Raw genomic sequence first — 20,996 nt, forward strand, 5'->3', positions numbered from 1 at the left:
CCAAGTGAATATCAACATATTGTACACCTGGTCCAAACAGACGAGGAGTATATTAAAGTTGGTTGTAACTATCTCCATATAGTACTGCATCTTGGTCATAGCCTTAAAGACACTCTGCACAAATGTATACAAACAGTAGCATATACTCTGACACAATGCTGGTTACATTATGCTTATGGAAGATGTAGTCATAATTTATTTATTTATTTATTCATAATTAATTCATTTATTTAATAAAAATCGTTATATTCTACCCCTTCAACGTAGCGCCGTAGCAGAACCTCCAAAATAGTAGCTGCTCCAGCCAAATTGTAGCCATTGGCATCTCTGCCAAATGAATGTAAACAGTTTTTACTTGAAGGTCATGCTTTGTTTTTCGAAATTACTTTCATGAACTAATGCCCCAGAATAATGCCACAAAAACAGTCAAGGGTGCTTGCCAAATTAACTTTTTGTTTGTACTGTGCAAAGTGACATTGTAAATGGTATTATAACAAAGATACTGTTTACATAATCAAATAATCTTCCGTATGTTCACTATTCAATCTTCCGTATGTTCACTATTCACAAAGTACACAGAAAGAGTACTTGGAAGTTAGAAAGGCCAAGAAAGAGATAGAAATGAACACTGCCAAGGGGGCTAAAACCAATTCCAAAAGGTTTTTCCAATATTATAACAGCAAGAGAACATTGAAGGAGGAAGTAAAATGTCTAAGAGATACAAAAGGCAAAATAATAGATGAAGAAATAGCAAATATATTAAATTATTATTTTTCACAAGTTTTTACAAAGGAAAATAAGGACAACATGCCCCACATGTCGACCTGTTCCTATCCAGCTTTAAATAACTTTAGCATAATGGAGGCAGAATTGTTAAAGGGACTAGGAGCTCTTAAAATAAACACATCTATTTACAAACAGCTAACCAAGATCATGCAACACAGTCTCCTGAGACATGGGTTCTACCGACAGACTGGAGAATTGCAAACGTAATACCGATCTACAAAATGGGAGAAAAAACCGAACCAGGTAACTACAGACCAATAAGCCTGACTTCTATTATATGGAAACTTTAATAAGATCCAAAATGAAAAATGATCTATATGGGGGTGGCAAGAAATGTACAAGTAGATAACACTTTCACTGAAACATTTAATACAACCTGATACAACAAGATTTCAGGATCCTTGCTTAAATACTATATCTTCTTTTATGTTGATGTCACGTTCATACCTTCTGCTGAAACTAGCTCTATCAGCACAGCGATTATCCAAACGTTCACAAAGGACCAGCTAACATGGGAAAACGTGGATTCGACTTGCAGACTCCACTTCATCACACATGCCTGGGACATTAAACTTAATCAGAAACCATAACTGCTATGCATCACATTCCACATGTAAAAGTGTGTATACTGAGATTTTTTTTTTCATTATTTTTTTTCCTGATGTTTCAATTAAAAACATTTTTTTACTGATTGGGATTGATCCACGTTTGATCCCTGTTTTAATATTTGTAAAATAAAGTCTGAAAAATGGCCGGGAAATTTTTTTGAAGATAAAAACCGAAAATGCGGAACACTAATAATAAGTATGCAATAAAAATCCATATGCAAATAAGATGAATAAAAGATCACATGTACATTTTACATCACAGGCCAAAGTGAAGGGTGTATTACATTTTGCCTGAGGAGTTTCCAAAACACAAAAAATGTGAAGTTACGTTATGAGCTATTTCTGAGATAGTTACAGACAAAAGTATTGGCACACTACACTTAATAACAGATAATTGAAGAAAAACAATTAAATACTAACATTTAGTGAATATTAGCCACAAATTAATGAGAAAGATCAAAACACACACTTTCTCGTACTTTAACAAACATTCTTTGTAAAAAAAAATAACAAGTAATTTATACATGACAAAAGTACTGGCACCTTTAAAAGTCTGTCAATATTTAATAGCACTAATTTAAATCTGTTACCTTGAATTACGATATAATAAGTGTAGGGTGCCAATACTTTTGTCTGCGACTGTATTTGAGATATTAGCAGTAGCAGATTCTAATTATATACTGTATATTCCAAATGTTAGTTTTACTTTATCAGGGGTTGGTTGTTTCACTGTGCTTGGAACAAATCTTGAAGGTGTAACTTTACTGCAGTTAGTATACAGGTTTATAAATACATGGAAGCCTTACTCCCTGTAAAACGTGAATCTAGTTGGACATTTCTTTTGCAAACAGTGCAACTAACAATTTAAGAGAGTAAGCAGATATGTCACTGTGACTCATATAAACTCCAAGGGCTTTAATGACTTGAAACAGTTTGAACTTCACTGTTCTCAGTGTTCTCTTTTCACCGTGACAGCTTACATAAGGAAGCTGCTGAAATCAAACTGATAAATAGCGGTTTTAGATTAAAAGAGAATACATTAAGCTGCTGCAGTATATTAAACTTGACACGAAGATGGAACCAAAGTAATATGAAACATGAAAAAGTAATGAAGAAAATATAGATCAAGCAACAAAAACCATGAAAAGGCAGTGCATCAAAGTCACCATATAAGTATTTCCTTGGATTCCTTGAGTAGTAATACAGTTGCCCCCACAGTTTGGAAGCAAAACGGTAAGCAAAGTGCACTTGGGGAAATCAGTAGTAAAATTGTGTCGCAAACACAGATACAGTAATTGACTGAGAGATGGAGAGAGAAATTGTCCCCACTCTTTTACGGCCTTCTGTCCTGTTAGCAACCAAACAGCTGCTTCTAACATGCTTTATGCCAGTATGAGGCTTTGACCCGGAAGAAACTGCTTAGTTGAAATTGATCTAGTGAAGTGTAACAGATTCTTCCAAGTCAAGGAAAGGAAACCCCTGCTTGGCGCATGGTAGAAAAAAAGTTTCTCAAATATTGTGGGGTTTACCAAGTTTTGTCTATCCAGTGTGACAGATAGATGCACAACGAACCTTCTCATTAGTTGTAGCCACCAAATGGAGTACTTTCGTATGGCCCCTTGGCTCTGTTAACCTTTGCTGAACAGAACCGTGCTTTGTCTGCAAGTGCCGTAACATTTTCGATGGTTTTAGCCAGCACTTTACCACACACTGTGGCCGTGGCTCCTCTTCAGAACCAAACCAGGTAAAGCCGTATTCCAAATATGTTTTATCATACTTTTGGGTTCTTGGTTTTTTGCTGCTGATCGGGTCCTTGTTGTCAGCACTTCTTTTGCTTGCAGTGCCGCTCGACTCCCCTAGCACCATTTCCAACACTCTTCTTCAGAAAATGCACCATTTCAAAATGCTGTAACAAAAAATTGTTGCTATGGTGAATGAGGAACATGGACAGATGTTGGGTAAGGAGGAATACAAGGATAAAAGTAGGTATGCACCAAAACTCACAATAAAATAAAAAGGGTAAACAAAACAAACAGTATCGTACACTACACTTTTCTTTTCATTTTCCAAATGGACAGAGGCTTCCGCCAATCTCCAAACTAGCTGTGGAGCACAGATTTCACCCAATACTTATACCCCACAACTGCAACGTTTAATCGGCCCCACCAGTCACACTCTCTCCCATCTCGTAGGCCCCTCACCTCCCACCAGGTGCACCCCAAGTCCTGTGTGCACTCTTCCCTCACTGGCGGGCGGGGGGGAGGGGGGGTTTGTCCCGGTGCAGAATATGCACCCATTAGAACTACAGGGAAAACAGATCTACAGAGCTGCCAGCCTGTGTCCTGTCATGCATCCAGCAATGTACTGCTAGTTCTTGTATTAACACAATATTGCCATTTGCTACTGAGTTTGCAAACAGCTCACGCAGTAATACCCTGTAGCGGCAAACGCTACAATACAGTACAACTTTCTGAATATAGTTAACACTATAAGTGTATTCCGCTGATTGGCTGACATGTAACAGTGGAAAAATGCCTCAGTTGGTTGGTAGGTAACCAGTTCAGACAAAGGCAGGAAGAGAAAATGAGGACCCATTTTGAGTAAAAAGTACCAATAATAATGAATGAATGTACCTTTTTCTTAAACTAAACTTTCATGCAAACTCCAGCAAGTGATAAATCGGTGCAAGGCAAAACGCATTATGATAATAGTTTCCAATATTTATCAACTGTGTAAATTTATGGAGAACACTGATGTGTTTTTTGGCTTCAAATTCATGTGACGCAATGTTCGTTTAGAATATTTCAGATAGTTTCTCTGCCGCACTAAAGAAAATAATTATTACTTCATAATAATCAAAATTACTCCATACTGTTGCTTTCACGTTGCACTGATAAAGTCTTCTCAAGTTGATCAACAAATGAGCACTGACACAAAGCGAATTGGGTGGAGATTTGTGACTTGTGCCAAAAAGTCTGATCAGAATGAAAGCTCAGCCAGTTAACATGCAGCAATTATACTGAAGCTAATGGAGGCCAATAGCAGCTAACAGAAACAGTATGAGGAAACAGAATGCAAGCAGCATGAACTGTGCTGAATGAAAGCGCATTTGAGAAACGTTGCGGTAGTGGACTGTGTGAGTGGATGGAATGCAATATATTTGATGAAAAGCAGATTTTTTTAAACAACCAAGTATTTTACAGCCATTGTGCTGCAGTGTAATAGATTACCACGAATATGGATGTCTGCGTCCCTTGCCCATTCTGTGCAACCCATGAACACAAGACAAAATATTTTTACATCCAATGGATTTATTTGGCATCTAGGACGCAAAATTTTGCCTTAATGCATCCTCTGATACATGTTAGCCTCAAATAAAAGGATAAACTAGTGTTACTGCTACATTATAGATGAATGCCTGGATTTGAAGTTCTCGATCTCTATCAATCCGCATAAAGTTCACTATGAAGGACATGAATTAACAAGTACAAACAGTTCCCTTTATGTCAAAATGCCATAGCCAGCTATGGCACGGGCCTTGGTTAAAATCATACAAATAATTATTTATTTACTCTCTCTTACATGTTGCTTAGACGCAGTGCATGGACAAGTGCCTCTGTGATTTTTCATGGCTGGCTACTGCCATGAAAATGCTTTTTTCGTGAAAGATCAACACCCCTGGCAAATCCATTATAACCAGTGGATTGTGTTCTGATAGCATTCTCTGATCAGTGCTCATATTCTGTGCCGTGTTCATTTTTTGTTTGAAGCACAGTGTGAAACAATGAACTATGTTGCCTCTTTGCAATTAGTTTAATGCTTGCATTCACACAAGTAGGCGCACTGTTCCTAATAGCTCATTGTTCCCAGAATCACTTCCACACAGCTCTGGAAAGATCCTGATGAATTGGCAAAAACAATATTAGCTTAGCAACCTTTTTAATACACTCACTATAAGAAGAAGCTACTCCTACAGACTCCTAAGCCAGCCTACATTCAACTTCCTTCTTAAGTTTAGTGTTGACTTCATTGACCAGTTTAAGATTTGAAATACTCTGATCCAGTCTCCTCCAACTTTTCTATTTTATTGGCTAAATAGATTCAGTTCCTTCAATGTATCCTCATAACATATTCTTTAGCTCTAGGATTAGTCTGGTCGCACTTCTTTGAACTCTCAAAACCACAGACAAACTGTTTTATAACTTATTACTGCATTTCATTATTTTATTTATCTGTATGGCTTCACATAGAAGTTTCAACATGTTCACAGAGTTTAAGAATGCAATGTTAAAATATAAGTAACGTAATTAAATTTGCAGTCTGTGTGATACCTTGACAAATATCAGAGGTTATCCATTAAAACCAACAATTAGAAACCCTAATTATAGTGAATGATGTTATCCTATTCCCAGTGTCTGAGCTTTTTCTCTTTGCTGGGCAGTGCGAGACAATCATGTCTTTAACTGACAAAAATAAAATGATGCTTTGGGAGAACCTTACACAAAACAGGCCGCAAATGGATCAAATGTTATTCATATACAGTATTGTTTCACTTTAATTCATTATGAATCAATGCACTTTTTTTTTTTTTTTAGCTGTCAAACTGCTAAATTCAATGAATTTATACTACCCCTAATGAAATAGGCATTTTCAGTGTCGGTGCCATGAAGACTGCTTTCTATGACAATTATCATTTTGAAAACATTAATGCAGAGCTCTCAAGGTATACAAATTAAGTTCATTAAACTAAAATATCCACAGATGTATAGACATCAATTGTCTAGATTGTATACATAGCTATTAATCAAATGGCATTATACAAATGTATTATTTAATAACCAGGAAAATATACCATATAATATTTTTTACAAGTGGTTTCAAGTCTTCAACAGCACAGCCAGTCATGTTTCAAACCTCATGCGAAAGCAGGCCCACAATCACATACCCACAGGAATTTGTGCTAAGGAACTTAAATATTAAGTTCAAAAAACAATTACAGGGATGTTTCTTAAGGCACAGCTAAATAAGTCATTACAAGCTTGCTGATGTTCAACCAAGCATATATATGTATAAAGAGCAGTTGACCATTAATTTAAAATTAATCAATACCACAAGGTCAGGATTTGTCAACTGTAAGGTTCCATAACCCTAGAGAAGCTTACACGGTAAAACACTGTCTAGACATACCGAGTCATACAATCAGCTGTTTATATATTGATGGTTAATCATTTTAAATATGCATTTTGTAAACATTAACTACTTATTAACTCCAACCAACTCAGAGCTGCAAACAAAGAAAAATGGAAAAACAAAAACCTAATTATTTTAAACTACTTTTCACCATTATACTCTATAATCATGTAATATAATGTTTATCCACATTTATGCTACAGAAACATTACATTTACAGAGCAATGCAGCACATTAGGCCCTTGTGAGGGAACATTTCATGTATATTGTGCACTTTCATTTTATTGGTTTGTCTCTATCCCCAGGGCACCCGAAAGGTTCACTGTAGTTTCCTTCTGAAACTAATATGAACAGATGGGATATATAAAAGACATTACAAATTCTAGTTAACCCAAACAGCAGATATGCTGGGTTTCCGAGCACCCATGTATCCTGCTTTACCTACTGTAACCAAAAACAAAATCAGGTTATCCAGTTTCCTGTTCATTATAACAAGACCTTTTACTCGGATGAAGAGCTGTCTTACAGTAATTAAGTTCAACAACACCTTTCTAACTGCAACAAGGTGTTACAACATACACTGTACAAGACTTAGCTTGTGTGAAAGTTTAGCAGTTCAATTTATACGGTAATACTGCACACAGGGGGTTGACATTTTTGTTTGCCCTACTGTGCAGCTGCTACTTGTTTTTTTATTATTATTATTTGGGTAGACAATCATGAACTTTGGTAGTCACAACACCTTTAGTTCTCTTGAAATAATTAGACCTGGGTTAAAATATTTTGGACACCAATTTTCTTCTGAGATGAAATTGTTCATCAACTAAATAAATGGATTTAATACCAGAATAGAAGTACAGCATGCTTATTCTACCTTTTTCTTAATTGTTTCATCTTTTTGTAGCACATACTTTTTACATCAATATGAAATGCTGCATTTACACATACAGTTTCTTACAAAACGGGATGTGTGGTTACATTCTCTGACAACATTCTTTAACTGAAAAGCAATTTGTAAGCATAATGTTTGCTTAGATCAGCAGTTCTCAACCTTTTTTTAAATCATGCCCCATCACAGCTTTTTTGTGTCTGAGTACTGCTATCACAGGCAAACTAAATAAAATGTAAAAAAACAAAACATTACACTTGCGAGTTTGTAAAATTCACATTCACAATTTTACTTGAATTTTTCATCATTACTATAATTACTGTATTAACAAACACTCCCCCTACTGCTTTAGACATTCCAGTAATTCTTGTGGTCTAGACACCTGTTACTAGCATTGTTTTCTTACATGACCCCAAACCTATCAATAGGATTAAGTTTATGTTGACAATAAACCTCAAATACCTGGGGATCTCAACATTATTACAGGTTACACTTCCTCAGTACTTAATGGCTCTTGCCAACTAGTTTGTTTTCAAAGTATTTCCCTCCCTGGTATTGCTGTAGATCACTGCAATAAATATGTACTCAGAAGGTCTAGTGAAATACTGATAAATAAATAAAGAAAGAAAGAAAAAATCAGGTGTCCACATTACAATGGGTAACTGTTTAATGATGTCTGTTTCAAATCCACTGACCTACTGTACACACTGACACCTCACAAGTGTTGATCAAGAAACAACTATATTGGTGACTGCACTAGCAACATGATGCAAGAACACATGATCACTAATAGCACATGTGCTGTATTGTTTCTTTTAGTTGCAATTAAATAAAACAACTCAACTGTCATATCATTGCCTTGTTTTGTATTCCAATTTCCACGAGTGTACCTCATCTCTGTTTCTCTTGCTACAAAAAGTTGTAAATTGTTTGAGCTCCTGAAAAAAAAACTAAACCAGTTGCCGAGCAATTTGGCATTTTCCACTCTGGTGAGTTGCTTCACCATTCTGTTAAAAATGTGTGGATCTCTTGAATATTGCTCCTGTACAGGTATTCTTAATTAATCAGCTGCATTTATTAATCTATGTAGGGGAGCTGTGTTAATTTAGTTTGACAGTTTGTATATTATCGTTAGTTTGTCTGTTACTTTATTATTATAGTTTATTAACACACATTTGCATATTACTTTTCTCTTAATTATTCTAAAATTTCATATGTTGATGGATGTGTGTCATGACAAGTAATAAAAATCTATTATTTAGTGATTCAGATTGTGTTACGGTGGTCAAGTCCATCTTAAAGAACACTTTGCTTGCTTCCCGACGGGTGTTCTCTTAGCCGGAGACTATTCTAATGGAATAATGGAATGTTCTTAGTTTTTTTTTTTTTTTTTTTTTTTTAAATAGTTCCTAATGTATCTTGGTTGAATTTTGTTACTCTGTTAACTATGCAATCTTGGTGTGCTTCTTGTATTTTTGTGAGTCCTGGATCACTTGCTCTCTCTCTTTCTGGAACCCTACTGTAAATTGACATTGCGATGTGGTCAAACGTGCACAATATAACCAACACTGGAGACTGCCTGCTAGCGGAATTCAAGAGAGCTCAAGAGTTCCTGCAGATGTGAAATGTCAAAATAATGGCTTGTCTAAAAGTGCGCAATTGAAAAGCGTTGAATCCCCACCTAACTGCTGTGAAAACAATGCACATAATCGGATAACATGGAAAGTTTGTCAAAGTTACACAGGTTTTAGAAATGACAGGACATATGTAAGCTTCTGGGTTATTTTGCATTTTACATGCAAGGGCACAACACAGTAATTATCTTAAAAATGACACTTCAGCTATAAGGAAGTTTTCTTTTTCCCTCCAATTAAGAGGTAAAAAAATAAAGAAAGTGTTTTAAAGCCCCTAGTTTCAGGTCAACTGTAATGATGCCAATATATCTGATCAAACAGGCAAGCAATGCATTATTTCGATGATGCACGCAATTAATCATTTAGATGATGCTTCTAGGTATAGACACATCACATCTCTCTGACTTGACAACACATGCCAGGCGTACAAGTGCATACTAGGTCAGAACAGTTTAGGACAAAGTCATTAATGTCCTCACACCAAGCCGTTTAAAAATAGCTTGACGTGAGTAAATCTGAAAAGCAAGGAACATTTCCAGCTTCCGCCCTGGCGGTGACCTTGTAATAGTGTTGCTATCAATGTTTGCAACCCTGGGGGATTCAGTTTGATTGGTGTAGACTACACAGCATTTTCCCAAAACATGCAAAAGGGATACAGAGTATTTTCAGAAGAGCTGTGAAACAAGTTTATTTTAAAAACATTCTTTAAAAATACTGTAGGCCTACAACATTTTGTCACACAAAGCATTTTATGTTAACTGTGATGTTTTATTATTTCACATGGCTTCATGCATGACAGGACATCCACAGCAAATGCGTAAAGGCAGTTACATAAGAAGCCACAATTACAGGACACCAAGGAGTCATATTTTACCCCCGGATTCATGTTCTCATGAGCAAATTACACTCACATTCACTCACATTAAAACTTTATATTGAAAAGTACTTTTTTCTCTGATATTGTGTGGTACTAAAAGTAAATATGCAGTGTTGGTTTAAAAATTCACTAACAATGACAAGAACTGCTTTCTTGAATAAATATTTGAATTTCTTCAAAAATATATACCCACTCTTTAATACCACAAGGCGAGTCACATTGCAAACTGGTGTCCCCTGGGAACAGAGTCCAGAAAAAAAGCTTTGAAAACTGACATGACAAATGGCTTTTTTGTTTGGACCTCTGATCTATAGCTACCATGAATATCAGACTGAACTCTATACTATCAACATCTGCCTCAATTTCTGACTGCTCTTCAGTCTTGTGTCCAGAAGAAGGTCAGCAGTTTAAGCACAAGTTACTCTTTCATCTCCACCCAGAGTGAATTGTTTGTACAGTTTGTCAATGGAGAGGTACAGCAAGTGGGCTTGCCAGTAAACTGCATGCATAAAAATTGTGACAATATATAACAACCCTAAAAGACAACAGAAGCAGCAAAATGAACTTCTTGTTTTTTTTTTTTTTTTTTTTTTTTTTTTTTTGGGGGGGGGGGTGTTACACTTATCATATCTCTTATCCTAATTCTGTAGAAATCAAAACTTGGATTTGTTGTTGCATAAGCAGACCAAGTGTATAACACAATATGATTTGTTGGTTTGGTGTGATTTTCTTAATGCATTTTAGAAAGCTGTTATTTGGCCTTTCAAGCAAGACAGAGGCAGCGTTTCACAGGTATTGTACCTCCAAAGTTATAAACTAATACAGACATTGAGTATAACCCTACAGTGTCACCACACTTACAGTAGAGTACACAACGTGTCCCTTAAATTGGATGGAAAAAGGGCTTCAGTACAACACACCTGCTAAAATACTGATGCTATTTTTCCTTTCAGGAGATATGGAGGGAAACCTGGGTTCCCATGGTGGGTATGCAATTCTTACATATTTTGTAAGGTTTGTTACAGTTATATCCCAATTTATTAACAGTGTTGAACTTTAAATACATGACTCCACTCATTTACATTCAAAGGGCAGCTAAAATAATGTAATCACAACAGATTTCAGATACAATACAACTTCCATTTAAGTTTAGGTTCAACAGTTCAACCTCCAGTCAGTTGAAGTCCTGACGGATTCATGTGAAGCATCCTCCCGCTGTGCTGGGACAGTAGATCGCGGCTCACCAGTAAGTGCAAGGGCCCCACCCCGGCCATATCCAGGATTTCTGAAAAGCAAAACCTTTGGGGCCAGTAAGGTGCTGTCAAGATGAGGCTGCCCTTGTCTCTTTTTACTTTCTCGAGTATTGCTGAGATTAGTCTTTTTCCTTGAGCTCTGCATTCAATAAAATTACAAATTACACAAATGCCCATTTATTTTTTTTATTCATCATCAATTTAAGAACTGTATCAGTGCAATTTTAATTGCTCGTACATTTATTTCTATCTGCCGACAGTTCTGGACAATGTAATTTTACACTACATTCTGAATAACTTTTTTTTCACCTGTACCTCCCGTATTTGATCTCATCAGATAAAAACAAAAACAGTGGTTCTGGTTCTGTAAGTTGTGAGAAAAAAAACAGCAAAGCAGATACATAAATAAACAGTTTAATACATTACACACCAGTATGTTTTCATTTATTTTATTTTAAATAAATATGTAGCACTTATTTATGCTTTTGTAATATATATATATATATATATATATATATATATATATATATATATATATATATATATATATATATTATATACAAAACACAGCTTTAAACCCATGTTTATGGCCACAGTCATAGGATGCACTTTTGAAAAAAAAAACATGTTTAATATAAAATAAAAATAAAGATATTATTTATAACAACATTTTAAAATTTGTGTTTTTAGAGAATTTTTAATAGCTTTCAATCCAGCACTGTTTTATATTGCAATACAGATCCTGAGTCCCAATACCCACCTCTAGTATTCACCATATAGAGTGTGGCAGACAGACATACAGGATAGATGGACACAGTGAAAAGGGTCCCCCTCCAAAGTTCCAGTATTGACTAACTTTGCTGAAGTCACAAAGTCTATAATGGCAGGGTTAGGAATAAGCTGCAGTAAGTGGGAAAAACAGCTGTTGGAAATCAGAACTATTATTTGGCTCACCCACTAAATTTGTAACAAAGGGGTGGATTACATCTAACATGTTTTTTATTGCTTTTTAAAAATCCCTGTTTCCCCATTGTTATACCAATATTCTCCGTCTTGTGAAAGGCCACATAATCATGTGCTTTACAAAATAAATAAAAATTGCGCAAATCTGGTCAGTAAGCTAGCATGTTATTAATATTATTTTCATGTACAGAATGTCCTGTGCTTTAACTCTGAGCAAGCATCCAAATTTACAAGCCAACTGATCTGTAACAGAGTATCTGTAACACTGTGTAATAAATACAACTCGACAGAGATCTTGCCAAACAATTCTAATGTAATACACTCAGCTCATGATTCTAACCAATATACACAAACTGCTGCATTGGGTTATAAGTGATTCAAGACCAATGGCATAGGCAAGTGTGATCTCGGGGGGAGACACCGTGTTCACATTTACTCCAACCACAAGAACACTGATGAACGTTTTCTACAACAAAATTGATGAGACATGGGTGAAAGTGGACAAGAGGTGCCAAGAGAGAGTACATTTTCTGCCGAGCGTAGTGAAGCCAAAGGGTTTAGAAGCCTGCAGAGGTCAAGACAACCTTATTTTTGCTGTTCAATCTATGGCTGAGGTTAACTGCCCAAATACTTAATTTATGAAGTCCACTATGAGTAATACCAGTGGCAAATCATGCAATGTAAATGACCCACAATACGTGCCAAAATGACTGTCAACCAGAGAGCTGAGCTGGCCTGTCGTCACAGGTACAATGGAAACTTGAGGGGGCTTAAGCCCGGAACACACTGCCCAATGAGATCGTCACATCTCAAATGGAGGAAGTTGCGTCGCAAAAACATCTTTGTGAGTGGGTACCATACTCTGCCCGATGAAATCGCAAAAAAGAATTGTGAGTTTTTCCTGATGTTTGACCTGATGCATAAAGAAGTACAGCGGCATTGGGTGAATCAATAGGCAAAAACATAAGGCTACGGCAGTACTAATACCTACAATTTTGGCTAATTGTCCTGACAGCCTGTGACAGAGATCGAATGACACTTGGTGTTAGATCTCCTTCCCAACCTGTGAGGGCACTAGAAAGAAGGAACAGAGTAATCTTAAGCAAATGACAAGACAATTTATTCGGTAGGGTCGGCCATTTAGGAAGGGGGCGGAGCTACGGCAACCAAGCAACCGAGGATTGGAGGAGCGGATGTGCTCGTTAATCTAGGGGTCATGGGCGAGGGTATAAATAAGGGGGCGTAGCTTCAGTGATCTGTTCCTTTGTAGATGGTTAGCAAACAAACCTAGAAGGACCCCGTAAATTGTGAAATAGAAACCGTGAGTGTTCTGTGTATTCGTCTGTCTCGTAACACTGTTTGTTTTGTGTTGTTTGTCTTTAAAGAATACTCGCATGATCCGGAGCTGTAGCCGCAGGCCAGCATTAACCCGGACATCAACACTCACCTTTTCACTTTGGAACTGTCTTTGCACCACGTGTACTTAATTCACGCACTGCAGGAACTGTGTCTGTGTTTGTGTTTTCTGTGGGCGAGGAAAGACAGGACTTTTGGTTGTGGGTCAAACCTGTGGGATTTTTACAAACGGGAGTGATACACACCGTTGTACCACTTCCTTCATTATTATTGTTTACAGGTTATTGCCACAAGGCTCTGGACATTATAACCATTAATAAACACCTTTGCATTTGTGAATCATTTGTCTGTGTGATTAATCCGCTCTGCAATGCACTCACCTGCATGTATTCACCACTTTGCCACACAGCCCCATAAGCATTGTACTTTTTAACTATTAGATAAAATATTTAAGGAATATTTAAAAACTACTGCTATAACCATTCATTTTATTAACAGCGTTATAATTACATATATAATTAATAACGTTATTTGGCACAACAATGTTCACTCATAAACAACAAAATGAAAATACGTTTAAAAATTATAATAATAATAATAATAATAATAATAATAATAATATAATAATAATAATAATAATAATAACAACTAGAACTACCAGGCAGTTTTACGGCTCCCAAGACCCAGTATCAGTACCTGTCTAAGCGTGTTTAGTTCTCAATGCGCCAAGTTTAAAAATTAGCAACTTCAACTGTTCCACAGAAGAACATTTTGAAAGGTTTTTTTTTTCAAAAATGCGTCAGGCAGCCATCTTGTTTAACACAAGTTTCTTAAAAGTCAGTTTTATTGCTACAGTGTCAAGGATGATGCTTGTGAAGTTTCTAGCTAGTCAAGTAAACCGTTTGTCAACTGAGGCAGTTTTAAATTTCAGACAAAAACATACATTTGGCAGCCATCTTGTTTAATAAAATATCACCATTTTGACATATTTGTATCCCATTGTTACTAGGATGATAACTACCAATTTTAGAGTTTGTTTCAGATCAGTGACTTCACCTGTTCCCAAGAAGAAGATTTCAAAAGGTTTTATCGAAAAATGCGTCATGTCGCCAATTGCAAGGACGCAGCAGGAATTTTTTTTCAGCATCTGACAGCCAAGGTATCCAGCTTGTTACCTGCCAAGTCAGAACCTGATCAGGCACACAGCCTTGAAGCAGCAGCAGTTTAAAGTTTTGGGAATAAAAAACTAAAAATAAAAACAATAAAAAAAACTTTAAACAATAACAATAGGCTTCCCAGCCTTTGGCTGGGAAGCCTAATAATAACTGATGTAAAGCTGGTGCATTCATAGAAAAGCTGGTGCACTCAGAGAAACTGGATTGGAACGGGAAATTAAGGATATTCCTGACAATGACTTTCAAAATTTCAATCACTCGACAATACCCACAATACGTGATTTTTAGGCAATTTTAACAAATCTGTCTCTGTGAAGATTTACAATAATCCTTCAACAATGGGAGCACCAACCAAGTGAGCGACACAAGGCACAGGTGTCGTCGTCCATCAAATCAACAGTACAAAGGTCACACTTGAAATTTTAAGGATACATTGCAGTAAGAATACCTCTGTTAAGAAAGGTGAACAAGACTAAAAGGCTAAAACATGCACAAGAACACAGAAATTGGACTATGGAACAATGGTCAAAAGGTGCTTTGGACTGTTGATGGATGGAAAATGACACCTATGCCTTCTGCCTATTCTGTTGTCAATTGAACGCTTGTCTTCTTTCTATTCATTAAGGACATCAGATGCCGTCTCTGCCCCAGGACATAAATACGAGTGACGCATAAAGCTCAGCGTCATTTTCTTTTCAGGCCTACTGTGTTAGAAGTGAACACAATAACCTTGAATGTTAATGGTTACATTTCTATTTCAGGGAACCAGGGTTATGATAATAACATAACATTCCCTTTCAAGTACGAAATGTAACCATTACCTAATGGAAATACCCAAGCCGTCGCAAGTGTAGAACTTGTAGCACCGGCAGATGTGCTATAAAGGAACATAAACCGCCTTTACTATTCTGGCTGGGGACAGATAAGGGTCTGTGGCATATAGTCCACAGTACTGTGGTGGAGAACCCTCATGCAGTGTACATGCTGCAAGGTTACACTGAGTAACCTCAGCATTTAACACCAGAAGTCCAAAAATGGGCGTATGGTTAACTACCCCAGGACAAAGTGGAACAATAACAACAAAAAGAGCAGTAACACTATGGTCCCAAAACCAGGGTTCTTCTGATCTTCTGACATTTAGTCAGTAAAACCTGGTAAAAGTAAGAGACGTTGCCCATCCTGCAGCTTTGCAAATGTCTGTGACAGATGCACCCTAAAATAATGGCCAAGAGGTTGATATGGAAAGAAGAAATGCTTTTCGGGAGAAAAGTAGGATTAGTGCAGAGAGTAACCTTAGTTCTAGTTCTAACAAACAGACTTTTGCTGTTGAGAATGCTTACGTTTCACCTACCTGCTTAGCGGAGACCCAAAGCTGCAGAGCTGTTGTTTTTGGATGCAGTCCCCCGTGCCTGGCTCAGCAGTTCGCGATGGGCTCGCAACTCCCATAGCTTACCAAACAGGAGCTGTGCCAGTGTCGAGAACTGTTTTGCTGGGCCACTTTGGGGAGACTAAGAGCACCCGGGCCCGATCTTGACTGATCTTTTCCACGCACAGTGGAAGCAGTGGCAATAGCGGGAAAGCACAGAGCAGAGTAGTGGGCCATCTGTGGGACAATATGTCTATGGTGAGTTGATGATTAGAGAATACCAGTAAGGATAATGGGTGGACTTCTGAGGTTCACAATCTCTGGTTGAAGTCGCCATTCTGAATTGTGAGGGGGTGCCCCTCTGGATTGGAGGCCTGCCGCCCAATTTCTAAGCCCTGGCAGCTGAACTGAACCAATAGCAAAAGATCCTGGGAGACTGGAGACCACTCTGGTGGTTGATATAAGCCACTACTGTGGTATTGTCTGTATGATTCAACACATGTCTCCCTTCTATCTCTTGGAACAATTGCTGCAAGGCCAGATTAATTGCCTGCAGCTCCAAAACATTTATGTGGAGACCCTCCCATGAGGGTTCCCACTCTCCTTAACCCATGCCATTCCAGACAGCACCCCGACCTAGGATGGAAGCACCTGTAGTCAGATCTGTGCAGATTAGCTGGTTGTTTCCACCACGAGAGAGTGACAAGACACTGTGAGTAAGTGGCAGCATTCTAAGCCAGGTTGTTGGACCTTGTGATTGAACCAGGTTTGGAGAGTGCCCTAAGAGTAGGATCTGGGATGCTGCTGCCATCAGGCCTAGAAGTCTCTGGAAGGTCAGCACCCTCACCACTGCATTGGGCTGAAACAGCTCCAAGCAGACAGTTAGCCTCTGGATTCTGTCGTCCGACAGATTGGCTATTATGTTTCCAGAATTGAGGCTTATGCCGAGATAGACAGCCCTTTGAGAGGGCGTTAACTGGCCTTTTAACTGGTTCACTGTGATGCCTAACCGTTGGAGGTGGTTGGTGACCAGTCCCATGTGCAACACTGCCTGTGCTAGTGACTTGGCACATATCAGCCAGTTGTCCAGGTAATTGACCACTCTGATGCCTTTTAGTCAGAGCCAATATAACATCCATGCACTTAGAAAAAGTGGGAGGAGATAGAGAGAAGCCAAGCGGTAGTACAGGGAATTCGTATGTGGTCCCTTGAAACGCGAACCGCAAATACTTCCTGTGGCTGGGTCTTATAGGGATGAGAAAGTAAGCATCTTTAATGTCTACTGTAGTGAACCTCAGTCTCACCTTACTGACTGCAACAGCTGCTGCATTGTCAGCATCTTAAACCTCTGTACTCTCAAGTACAGATTGAGGTCAAGGATCGGTCTGAGGCTGCCATCCCATTTCGGCACCAAGAAGTACCTGGAGTAAAACTCTTCTCTCTTTCTAAGAGAGTGAAAAATTAAAATTGCCTGTTTTTGCAGTAGGGCCCCCACCTCCTCAGACACTAATACAGTGTCATGAGGGTTCATGACTGTTGCCCTGAAAAGGAGGAGGGCCGAATTGAAACTGCACAGAGTAACCGGCCCTGAAGGTGGAAATGACCCAGGTGTCCATGGTACATGATTGGCAATAATGCATGTGGGCTTGATGGAACAGTCCCTGGATCTGTTGCAGCAAATCCCTAGGGCTGCTGGCTCATAGGGGCTTGCGCCTGCGGCTGTTGCTTTTGGGGCTGAATACACCTGTTTTGCCAATGCTTTGCTGGCTTACAGGCTGGGGGCTTCTGCATGGGGAGGAGGTATACCAACTCCTTGGAAGACTCACATGCTTGGTGAGAGTGTTTTAGCATCTCATCCACTACCAGCCCAAACGTATGTCCTGATGTTACAGATGAATCCAGAACAACGCGCCTTGTCCTTGTCAGTTACTCGAGCCTGAGCAAGCCAGAGCTGCCTTCCTGCTGCCACTAATGCAGCCATGCTCCTGTCCAACACCTGACCATTTCACTTAGACAACTGGAGCAGATGGTTGTTGACCAGGCTTAGCTTATGCAATGGGGCGAGGGGCAAGGGCCTATATAGAGCGTTTAGGCTTATCTTCCATGGCCCAAGACACCTGCGGGGATGTGGTAGCACATCTGATAAGGGAGGTGAGCTCCTCTGACAGGGAGGGGCTTCCCGTGGGAACCAAGACATTTGATTCCGCGTCTTCGGACGTGAAGATTAACTCTTGGGTGTCCAGGTGTCATGTGACATGGCGTCCTCCTGCACAGATTGTGGGTCAGGCGATGGTGCCTAAACCCTGAGGACTGAGACAATGGAAGGGGCCTCACAGCAGCTCTGTGAAAAGGGACTGCTGCTGGTTCATAGCTTCAAAAAGCCCCCCACACCCATTCATACCAGAATGCATGCTACGAGCCAGAAGAAGAAGAGGAGGAGTTAGAGGCGTGCAGACTCTTAGTCCTGCTCCTACCCCTCATGGATCGTTTCCTAGCTCCCCGTATAAGAGGGAGTGGGGACTCTGTTGACCACACTGAAGGGGACGAAGGCGAGTCGTGCTGTGTCAGCGTCAGAGATGCAGATCGGACACTAGAAAGCAGACTGGCCTGCTGTTTCAGCGTCCGATCTGCATCTTAGAAAAATTAGCACAAACTGCGCAAGAGCTGCAGTCTTTCACTGCCCCCTCTGCAAGCTCCCTTCCCAGGTAGTGGATACATGTGTCAAGGGAGAGAGTGTGAAATTAACCACAACAAGGTGGTGAATCCTGGGGAAGGGGCAGGTAGAGCTAAGAAGAATTATTGCTTTAAAAAGCAAAATTATTTCAAATTATGAAATGAGAGTGAAAAAGTGAATTAATCATCGTATCTCTGTACCAAAACTGCAAAATTAGGCACCATTAGTATTTATCATGTTGAAGTTACCCCTACCACTAAATAAAGAAATGTTTGGAATGCAAAGATCTCTTCCAAGTGAAAACAGTAACACATTTTAAAACATTTAGATTGAAAAGGAAAAGGTATCAAATTATTTTCCTCAGCCAATCTGAAGCTTTGCTTCATCATCTTTGGCCATGCTTGTGCATGGAACAGCCTAGTGAGCAATACATTTAGAAAACCACAAACCCAGACTGAGAAAAAATATTTGTAGTTATAAGGTGAATGGTGTATAACTGTCATTATAAGCTAAACACTAGTGATCTTATGTGTGACACAGATGAGACAAAGTTTCAGTTGTTTTTTATTTGTTTATAGATGGTAAAAAAAAAAAAAAAAGTCACAAGCATGCTGTACTGCTTTTCAGCAAAAACAAATCTTCATTTGTATACAGATTCAATGTGTATTCAGGTAAGCAAATTACACAGATCTAATGCCTAATTAAACCTTCTGAACCTAAACAGGGAAACTGATAATGCATTTCTGTAAAAAATTGAAATGAGGAATAATGTTCTCCAACATCCCCAGTGCTGTTTACCTACTGACACAGCCAAGAGCCACACAAGCTTCTAACAGAATGCTAAAGACTGCCATTTTGTAATTAAACTAACTCAGACTGGCAAGAGTACTGTTCAAGTGCAAAGCCAAGAGCTGAGAGCTGTTTCTCAAATTGGCTCGTTAGAACTACCCTGTTTCCAAGACCTGGATAGTAGATTTGTGACAGAGTGAAGGGATTAAAGCTGTAAATCTCCCTCCCTCCCAGAAAGGGCGCTGTGTAAGGTTGGTGGTAAGCTTCCTCCTATATGGGCAGCCTCAACAGTAGGCAAAAACCAGAAGGAGACCATATTAGGGGGAGAAACCATGGTGATGGGTTGTTTGCAGGGAGGAGTTTTGTGGTACATAAGGGAAGCAGCATCGTCAGTACCGGGCCCCCTTACGCAGCTGGAGCTTTTGTGTTTGTTATTGTTTTGTCTGCTGCAGAGGAGGACTAACAGGATCCGGATCTGTTGCCACAGAGTCAGCACGGACCCCAGATCCCTACCCTACCCGCACAGCACAGCACAGACACGACCACCACTTTCCCCAGGAACAAGGAACACATTTTCATGCATAGAAGACTGTGGTTTAAGGAGTTTTATTTTCTATTTGGGACTGCAACCCACCATATTATTTACTCTATACCATTGTTGGTATAGGGCCAGTTGAATTATTATTTCTTGATTATTTATTAAAATACAGACGTTTCATTGGGAAATACTGTTTGGACCTTCCATTTATACATTGCACCACTCATAGCCTGTAACAAGGTTAAACAACAGTTCACGAATATGAAATTAATAAAAGAAAAATGAACCACAAGTCTTTTTTTTTAAATAAACTGAACACAACCATTCATGCCACTTTAAACTAAGAAACTTGGTTTAATTTTGGCACAGGGCTCATTCTCGCGGTCTCTGCTGAACCAGCAGTGGGGTTGTTATGGCTTGTATTTCACCACCATGATTATTTTATTATATTCGAAAACACATCAATGCTACTTTGGAGTCTGACAATTAAATTATACAGTTGTAGGCTAACAAGAACACGCTCATTAAAAAAAGCAAAACTATTATTTAAGTGCCTTCTCTGCTTAAGAAACAGAATATTCCTTTTTCTTTTATTAATGTAATCAAATACATTAGGGTTATTCCATGCCAATTGCCAGTGCTGTTGCCTGTCCGTCTCAGATGTTCCTAGAAAAATTCACCTGGGGGTTTTCTGATATGCTGAGTTCAGAAATGATAGCCATTATTTTATTTTTTTTAATTCCCCTTCGACCTGTGACCTTGCAAAGATCAACCTTAAGTGAGATAGCAACTGTAACAAGGGGTCTTGGTATCTGCTACTTTTGTTGTGGGTGTCCGCTGAATGATGAGAGAGAGACAGAGGGATGCAGTTGACAATGCCACTCAGGCGTCCAGGTTG

At 38.7% G+C, this 20,996-nt stretch overlaps 1 protein-coding gene across 1 annotated transcript in view; it reads right to left on the reverse strand.

Moving 5' to 3' along the window:
• The window catches only part of LOC121312884 (thyroid hormone receptor beta-A), a 92,109-nt gene that overhangs the window by 31,369 nt on the left and 39,744 nt on the right, over positions 1-20,996 (reverse strand). The window lies entirely within an intron of this gene.

The sequence above is a fragment of the Polyodon spathula genome, chromosome 3 (assembly GCF_017654505.1).
Source record: "Polyodon spathula isolate WHYD16114869_AA chromosome 3, ASM1765450v1, whole genome shotgun sequence".
In the NCBI taxonomy this organism is placed as follows: Eukaryota; Metazoa; Chordata; class Actinopteri; order Acipenseriformes; family Polyodontidae; genus Polyodon; species Polyodon spathula.